Consider the following 9,137-nt stretch of genomic DNA (forward strand, 5'->3'; position numbering starts at 1 on the left):
GCCAGGATGGTCTCGATCTCCTGACCTCGTGATCCGCCCGTCTCGGCCTCCCAAAGTGCTGGGATTACAGGCTTGAGCCACCGTGCCCGGCCTGGATTGCTTTTAAGCCTCAGTTTGCTTTCTCTGTGCCTTCTGTTAGAAGGGACCTGCTTCTCATTATCAATGGTAAGTTTTGCCTCGCAGTAGTTAACCAAAGAGGCCAAAACTGAGTTACAAATGCTTCAGCAATGGCATGTCTCCCAGCTACAGCCACAAAAGTTTTTGCTTCTGTTTCAGTAGATTTACTAACATGGGGGTGAGGGTATGCTTGTGTTTTTGCAGGAGATGAACAAACCGTGTAGGTGCCCTCAACATGTGTACGACCATGGAAGAGGAGCCTGGAAGGAGCCATGGATCTCAACCGTGTGCCGGGTTCCCCCAGTATGAGCCATGCTGAGAAACTGCTGGAGCACGAGGGTTTTACCTATAGATGCTTAACGGACCAATGCTTTCTGACTGAACTCCTCCCTACCCTGAATACAAGAGACCCTAATAGATAGGCAGAAGTATCATCGCCCCTATTCAGCATGAAGAAGTTACAGAAAACGGACCTTCATCCTTCTGCAACCCCTAGGATTAAGGATCCTCTCATAAAAGGGAAAGGGGAGATATATGGGAAACATTCAAACTGGAGCAACTCCATTTTGAATAAGAGCTAAGAAAAATGAAGCTTGATCACCAACCGGCAATTAAGGGCTGCACAACCTGAAATTACCTTGCTCAATTAATTTAAAAAAGAGGTCACCTTATGCTAGTAATAATGATAGTAGCTGTGGTGATTTTACAAAAAGAGAAGCAGGGCATGTTGGGAGAAAAGCTGAGGCAGGGCTTGCATGTCTGCTAAACTTTAGCTCCTTGTTTCTAAGCATTCCCATTATCTCAAGCAGCCATGTTTCTCATTCACTTGATACACTGTTTCCTTTCAACCCCCACATCCTCACCACTTGTTTCTTTGTTTGAGCACCAATAAATAGTGTGGGCTCCCAGAGCTCAGGGCCTTCACAGCCTCCCCACTCGCGATGGCCTCGTGGTCCCACTTTCTCTCTCAAACTCTTTTTCTCATTCCTTTGACTCTGCCAGACTTCGTCACCCCCATGACCTGGTGTTGGGTCTGATCACCCCAACAAAACCAGTGGGTGTCTTGAGTGACAAAAAGTATTGTGTGTCAGGTGCTGTATTAGGCAGTGGGTTTTAAAGGCACGAAGAGTAAGTTGGAACTGGAAGGAGAATTTTGCAGTCCTCTCAGGCTAGCATTGCAGTAGCAGATTGCTCTGGCATGTATAAATTTCTTAAACTGTTCTATATGATTTTGATCTAGTTGATGTGAGCACGAGTCTAAACAATGGGAAAATTCATTTATAAATGACTTACAAAATACAAAAATTTGCTCACTTCAGCAGCACACATACTAAAATTGGAATGCCAGGTGCAGTGGCTCATGCCTGTAATCCCAGCACTTTGGGAGGCCGAGGCAGGCAGATCACGAGGTCAGGAGATCGAGACCATCCTGGCTAACACGGCAAAACCCCGTCTCTACTAAAAATACAAAAATAAAATTAGCCAGGCATGGTGGCAGGTGCCTGTAGTCCCAGCTACTTGGGAGGCTGAGGTGGGAGAATGGCATGAACCTGGAAGGCAGAGCTTGCAGTGGGCCGAGATCGCGCCACCGCACTCCAGCCAGCCTGGGTGACAGAGTAAGACTCTGTCTCAAAAATAAAATAAAATTGGAATGATACAGAGAAGATTAGCATGGCTCCTTTAAGGGAAAGACGTGGTCCGTGTCCTCAAAGGACTCAGAGTCTAGGAGGGAGCTGAGGCTCATATGCAGGATGTAAAATTTACTAGTTCATTCAGTAATTTAGCAAATGCTAAGTGAATGCCAGGCACTCACAGCGTGGGGTGGGGAGGACTCAAGCCAATAAAGCAAAATTCTTTCTTCCAGAGAATTGACATTTGATCAGGTGATAATAAAAGCTGAGAGGAAAAATGGATTCCTCTTACAATAGCAGGACCTGAAGCATTATGAATGACGTAAGAAAGGTCCCAGTAGTTTGCTGGAGGCAGAGGAGTGACTAGTTCCAGCTGGAGGGTTGGAGAAGATGTGCTTGAGATGGGCCTGAAGGGAGGGGAGGAGCTGGCAGGGTAACAGCATGTCACTTGGGAGGCTCCAGTGGTGGCCAACAGCAAAGGCTAGGAAAATGGCAACTGTAAGGCCTGCCTGCGGCTGGACAGGAAACTTGTGGTTGAGAGAACAGGCTCTGAAGAGGACTGCTCAGGGTCAGCTTCCATCCATCCACCTCCCCCAGCTGCTATCTAACCTCTCTGAACCTTAGTTTCCCCACCTATAAACTATGGGGTTTTTGTTTGTTTGTTCATTTGTTTTTTGAGACAGAGTCTCACTCTGTCACCCAGGCTGGAGTGCAATGGCACAATCTCGGGTCACTGCAACCTCCACCTTCTGGGTTCAAGCCATTCTCTTGCCTTAGCCTCCCAAGTAGCTGGGAACTCAGAGGGCTGCCACCACACCCAGCTAATTTTTGTGTTTTTAATAGAGACGGGGTTTCACCATGTTGGCCAAGCTGGTCTCAACCTCCTGATCTCAAGTGATCAGCCTGCCTCAGCCTCACAAAGTGCTGGGATTACAGGTGTGAGCCACTGTGTTCAGCCTAAACCAGAGGTTATGTTATTAGCGCCTACCTCATAAGGTTATTGTGCGATTTCAGTGAATAAATACGTGGTTAGTGGCATTGAGCTGGTACTTGGGCAGTGTCAGCCATGATTTGTAGCCCAGTTTGGCTGGAACCCAGAGGGCGAGGCGCTGTGAAAGATGAGTCTGCCACATTGACTGGAATCCTTAAGAAAGGACTTAAAAGTGACAGCTAAAGACATTTAGTCTTTCCCCTACAGAAGCTGTGGCAGGAGCACTGCTCTGCCTATGACAGAACGAGGAGACTGTAGGAAAGTGTGCATGGCTGGCAACTGACCTCATGTGAGCAGTCAGGGATATGTTCTGGAACTAGGGCGGTGGCAGCAGGGATGGGGAGGAAATACCGGATGCTGGAGGATTATGAGGACAGAAAATTGGCCTGGGTGGTGTGGGAGTGGGGGTGTGACATGGATGATGCTGTGCACTCAGGAACGTCATGAAGGGGAGTGGCCTTGGGAGGACAGCTGCATCAGTGTGGTTTTGCCTTCGAGGAGGGGTGCCCAGTGGTGATGCCCAGGAGAGGGAATGGAATCCTGGAGCTGGGAGTGAGGTTGGAGCTGGAAGAACCAAGACCCAAGGAGACAAGAGTACTCCTGAGGACGAATAGGAACAGCTGAGCAAGGCAAGGCTGAGCCCTGGGCAGGCGTGGGGTGGGTGGGGGAACATGCCTGGCTAGAGGGTGGCAGCAGGAAAGCAGAGAAGGCATCCCTGCAGGTTGGCCCTGGAGCAGAGTGCTGGGTCCCAGCAAGGGACAAGTTAGTTAACTTAAAGTGGGGCATCCTCAAGGCAATAAACTGGAGCCAAGTGGGTTAAATCCTTCTTGCTGCTATTAAGGGGAGGAGACAGGTTTCCACAGACTCTACATTTTGGAGAGAAACAAAAAAGAATGTCCCCAAGTCTCCTTTGCCCTGCGATGCTGGGACAGATTGGCAAGGTCCCAAGAGAAGCACAAGGGTGACCGACGCTGACGCTGCCCTCAGCTGAACTTCTGTTAAATCCTTCGGATGTAAGTAGACTATACATACACACACACACACACACACACACACACACACACACACACGTAATTTTTTTTAAAATGAGACAGCGTCTCGTCATGTTGCCCAGGCTGGTTTTGAACTCCTGGGTTCAAGCAATCCCCCCACCTCGCCCTCCCAAAGTGCTGGGATTACAGGCGTGAGCCACCGCACCCGGCCTGTAGCCTTTAATAGTGGATTTTAAATGTGTGTAACATTTTAAAATGTGCTTATTCTTTGTTAGAATTAGGGCGAAATATCTACTTGGCTGATTTTCCTTTCAATCTACTCTATACTTGTAATATCGAGTATACATATTTCTACTATTATAACCGGAAGGACTTGTTCCCCCGGTTGTACATTCCCTCATGATAAGCAAGATTTTCAGTGTTTGTTTCAATATTCATGATTAATACTTGTCTGTTCTCCTTCACTTCCTACGCTACGTTTTCCTAAAATTCCTGGATTTTTTATCAGTTCTGTAGAGGTGGACAGCAAGGCTCAGGGGGGTAGGAAGGAAACTCCTCCAAACCTCAGTCTTCATACCCCATGGTCCGGGTGTCCAGGCAACCTCTGAGCGGACCCTCCGGGCTCCATGGAGCGTCCCAGTGCCGGGGGCTGGGGGCTGGTGCTCGCTCAGTAAGGGTGGGGGCAGGTCCCTGCACACCCCGGTATCTTCCCATCCGCTCACCAAACGGCGGCAGGAAGGGACCCACTCCATGTATCGCGCCTGAGGCCTTCTCTAGAAAAAGGGCCACCTGTTTATGAGGGGAAGGGATGGCGAAACCACGTGTCACAAGCCCCAGTGGCCTAATGGATAAGGCACTGGCCTCCTAAGCCAGGGATTGTGGGTTCGAGTCCCACCTGGGGTAAAAGTGACAAGTTTATTGACGCTCTCTTTATTTATTTTGTCTTCCCTTCTCAGAGACGCTGGAATCGACCTTGGCCTCTGGTTCGACACCCGTGCAACGTGTTGAGGAGGAGCCACCTCCTCCAAATACCTAAAGCCGGTAAGCGCGGATCTCGCCAAGCCCCTGAATGAACAGCTTTCGTCTGGGTAGGGCCCCACAATTTCGAAGCTGGGGAAACTCGTAAGAATAAAGTTGCTCAAAGGGTTCCCAGGACACCCCAGCTCCACCTGGCGGGGCAGCCCCGGAGAACCAGGGGTAAATGACCACCGCGACTGCAAACAGAGGGTCCTGCAAGAGAAGGTGAGGGGCGCAAGCAGGGCAGAGGCAAGCAAGTAGCCGGCAGATGGTGGTGGATTCTGAGGTCTCTGGTTGCCAGCACCAAAAGTAATCTTGAGAGCACAGACCCACCCCAGGTGGGACTCGAACCCACAATCCCTGGCTTAGGAGGCCAGTGCCTTATCCATTAGGCCACTGGGGCGCGGTAAGACGTCGAACCCACGTGCTCATTGATAGGCGTTCGACCATACGTGCCTAAATACGGTCCCGCAGTGGATCACCGCGCTCCAAGCCTGAGAAGCCATCGGGACGACGGGATGAACCGCTCGCTGGGCGCGGCGTCCCCATCGGGCTACACAAGAGCTCCACGCGGTGGCGACGCACGGGGAACAGGAGCCCGCGGTGCCCTGTAACGCCGAGAAGAAGCGGTCTGCGAGCGCAGAGCCCGGAGGAGCATAGCTGGGAGGATTAGGGATGCACGAGGACGAAGGGAAGAACAAACTCTCAAACGATGCTGGGGTTCGGGCACGGGCTGCTCGCTCAAAAAGAGCCCGACCACAAAGGAACCTTCAATCTTACGATCTGAAGTCAGACGCCTCATCCCTTAGGCCACGCGATCACAATTCCCAGGGAAGCTCTGAGACTAGTCCAGGTGCCGCTCCGCTCAGGGGTGACTACGCGTGCGGCTGGGGCCAGAGGGAGGGTGAGCGCTTCGCTAGAGGCGGCCAGGGTGCGAGCACCGAAGCTGCCGCACACCCGAGCATTTAATGACCATCAAATTGGTCTCCCGGGCAAACAGACACAGGAGGCGACCGCGTGGCCTAATGGATAAGGCGTCTGACTTCGGATCAGAAGATTGAGGGTTCGAGTCCCTTCGTGGTCGGAAAGTTTTAATCTCCCTCTCTTTACTTGTTTTAGGCCCAGAAATGCCTTCCAATCTCTCCATACCGCGGCTCCCGGGATCCGATGCTGGGGAGCTGCTTCTGTCCAATCAGGCTTTGCATCCCGGTACGCTTCCGGTTATGGCGTCATTAGGCAGCCTGTGGCATCTCATTCTAAGAGACAGGATCGCGCACCCTTGGCATGATGCACCAGTGGCCTAATGGATACGGCGTTGGCCTCACTCAAAGTTTGGGCTTTGTGTTCGAACCACGTTTGTGGTGGCGTGGCCTAGCTGCAGAAAGCTGTTCTTTTGAGATCCTTTTTTTTTTTTTTGAGACGGAGTCTCGCTCTGTTGTCCGGGCTGGAGTGCAGTGGCCGGATCTCAGCTCACTGCAAGCTCCGCCTCCCGGGTTTACGCCATTCTCCAGCCTCAGCCTCCCGAGTAACTGGGACTACAGGCGCCCACCACTTCGCCCGGCTAGCTTTTTGTATTTTGTAGTAGAGACGGGGTTTCACCGTGTTAGCCAGGATGGTCTCGATCTCCTGACCTCGTGATCCGCCCGTCTCGGCCTTCCAAAGTGCTGGGATTACAGGCTTGAGCCACCGCGCCTGGCGATCCATTTTAATAGAAGTAATTTTTTTTAAAAAAGTTATAACACAACAAAAACCAACTGGCACATTTTGTCTTTGTAACATCATTTACCTTTATTTTGTGCATGTGTCTATTTCAATTAATTTCCCTTTTCTTCTAGATGAAGAGTGACTACTTTGAAAGGCAAACCAATGTGAGGATAAGTGGGGCCCCATTTCTTGTTGTCTTGTACTTTGAACGAGTTCAACATCCAAACATTTGCCTCGTAAACGTGCTCTACAAGCTACAAACCCACAAGCAAATGAAAGGGAGAGGGTTATGTTTCAGTCTATCGTTATGAAGTTAAACAGCAGACAAAACTCGAGTCTCTGGCCGGGCCCAGTGGCTCACTCCTGTAATCCCAACACTTTGGGAGGCTGAGGTGGGCGGATCATGAGGTCAAAAGTTCGAGTCGTGATCGCTCGCACGCCAGCCCTCTGGGCAACAGAGTGAAAGTCTGTTTCAAAAAAGCAAACAAACAAAAAACTCCAGTCCCTAGCCTCAAGGGCAGTGGGGGTGCTGCCCAACTCTCTGGCCTCAGTCCTGCTAGTGGGCCCTATCCACACTGAGAGGGCACCCACCAACCCACTACCCTATTCTTGGAGGAAGAGGGTGTCAGCATGCATGTGTGTGTGCAAGTGTACTTGGACATAGGGAAGAAAAATGCTAAATTTTTTTTCTTCTTTTTTTTTTCTTTTTCTTCCTCCCTGAGACAGAGTCTCGCTCTGTCACCCAGGCCCGAGTGCAGTAGCGTGATCTCAGCTTACTGCAAGCTCCACCTCCTGGGTTCACGCCATTCTCCTGCCTCAGCCTCCCAAAGTGTTGGGATTACAGGCGTGAGCCACTGGGCCCTGCCAGGGACTGGAGTTTTGTCTGCGGTTTAACAGCAAACAAACAAGCTGGGACTACAGGCGCCCGCCACCACGCCCGGCTAATTTTTTGTATTTTTAGTAGAGACGGGGTTTCAGCGTGTTAGCCAGGATGGTCTCGATTTCCTGACCTCGTGATCCACCCGCCTCAGCCTCCCAAAGTGCTGGGATTACGGGCATGAGCCACCGCGCCCGGGCAATGCTAATTTCTTTTACCAGTCAGCATCTGGAAGGAAGAAGATGGCACACTCCCACTGGGTAATCCGAGGAGCGTTTAAAGGAGGCCCGTATAGCAAGGGCAAGTGTAAGGAAACGTGAGGACTCCAGGATGGACATTAGTGACGAGCTGTCCCCATCACCAGGCCTAAGGGCTACAAAAGGCAGCAGCTCCTGGAACCTGGAATCGGGTTTGGAAAGTCGCCCCCAGGAGCCAAGATGCCGGGTCCAGAGATGCAGAGAGCCCATGGTGACCTTATCGCAGGGAGGGAGCCAAGGGAGTAAATACTCGCCTTCAGCTTCCTCCTTCCCTCCACTCTCCCGCTGCTGAGGCTCAGCCTAAAGCCAGAGGGCAGGAAGCTTGGTGGTGCCTCCCAGACATGATGGGGTGACGGGCAGAGGAGCCGGGGAAAGGCGGAGAGTCGGGCTGCAGTGTCAAAGGGGATGACATCCGGCATTCCGAGTTTGCCAAAAAAAAAAAGCCTCCATTTTACTCATAACCCTCACAACAACCCTGAGAGGGAGGAAGGGGGCTGATGGATGAGAGGAAGGAGTCGCCAGGAGTAGGCAAAACGAAGTCGAAAAATAGTGCTACTCTGGAATAGGGGTAGCTTCAGAAGCGTTTTGGGAAGCTGCTGATTCTCCCATGGGAACAGGTCTGTTCCGCCTGTGAAACATCAGAGCGGTGTACGCTTAACGATGTTCTCAATTTCCTCTGTATGCATTTATGTTCTTTTAGTAAAGTGCTGTTTTGTTTTTGTTTGAGACAGAGTCTTGCTCTGTCGCCCAGGCTGGAGTGCAGTGGCGCCATCTTGGCTCACTGCAGCGTCCGCCTCCTGGATTCAAGCGATTCTCCTGCCTCAGCCTCAAGAGTAGCTGGGATTACAGGCGCCTGCTGGGATTTCACCATATTGGTGAGGCTGCTTACGAACTGCTGACCTCAAATGATCCACCTGCCTGGGCCTCCCAAAGTGTTGGGATTATAGGCGTGAGCCACCGCCCGCAGCCATGTGTGTTTGTAAGTATACTATTCTGTATTCTGGCTAGGGATTTGGGGTGTGTGTGTGTTTGAGACCGAGTGTCGCCCAGGCTGGAGTGCAGTGGCGTGATCTCCGCTCACCGCGACCTCCGCCTCCCGGGTTCAAGCGATTCTCCTGCCTCAGACTCTTGAGTAGCTGGGATTACAGGCGGCCACCACCACACCCAGCTAATTTTTGTGTTTTTAGTAGAGACGGGGTTTCACCATATTGGTCAGGCTGGTCTGAAACTCCTGACCTCAGGCTGGTCTGAAACTCCTGACCTCAGGCTGGTCTGAAACTCCTGACCTCAGGTGATCCGCCCGCCTCGGCCTCTCAAAGTGCTGGAATTATAGGCGTGAGCCACCGCACCCGGCTTTGTTTTTGCTTTTTACTTGAAAACCTTCGCTCCTGGGGAGCTTTGGGTGGGCTTCCCTGGTTGCATACATGGCAGCTTCCCATCAGCCTATCCCAGGTTGAATACTGCAACATTTTGAGGATACTATATTTACTATTTACTTGGGGAGAGTCCATTGTTTCATCTTTTTTTTTTTTTTTTTTTTTTTTGGAGTCT

The 9,137-nt window shown here is 51.2% G+C and overlaps 3 non-coding genes across 3 annotated transcripts; 2 read left to right on the forward strand and 1 right to left on the reverse strand.

The window, feature by feature from the left end:
• Positions 1–4,561: 4,561 nt before the first annotated feature.
• On the forward strand, positions 4,562–4,634 carry TRNAR-CCU. The gene has a single exon. It is a non-coding gene; the product is annotated as a tRNA-Arg (tRNA).
• Positions 4,635–5,078: 444 nt separating this feature from the next.
• On the reverse strand, positions 5,079–5,151 carry TRNAR-CCU. Its single transcript has one exon. It is a non-coding gene; the product is annotated as a tRNA-Arg (tRNA).
• Positions 5,152–5,759: 608 nt separating this feature from the next.
• On the forward strand, positions 5,760–5,832 carry TRNAR-UCG. The gene has a single exon. It is a non-coding gene; the product is annotated as a tRNA-Arg (tRNA).
• The last annotated feature ends 3,305 nt before the right edge of the window (positions 5,833–9,137 follow it).

Source organism: Colobus angolensis, unplaced genomic scaffold (assembly GCF_000951035.1).
Source record: "Colobus angolensis palliatus isolate OR3802 unplaced genomic scaffold, Cang.pa_1.0 Scaffold1, whole genome shotgun sequence".
In the NCBI taxonomy this organism is placed as follows: domain Eukaryota; kingdom Metazoa; phylum Chordata; class Mammalia; order Primates; family Cercopithecidae; genus Colobus; species Colobus angolensis.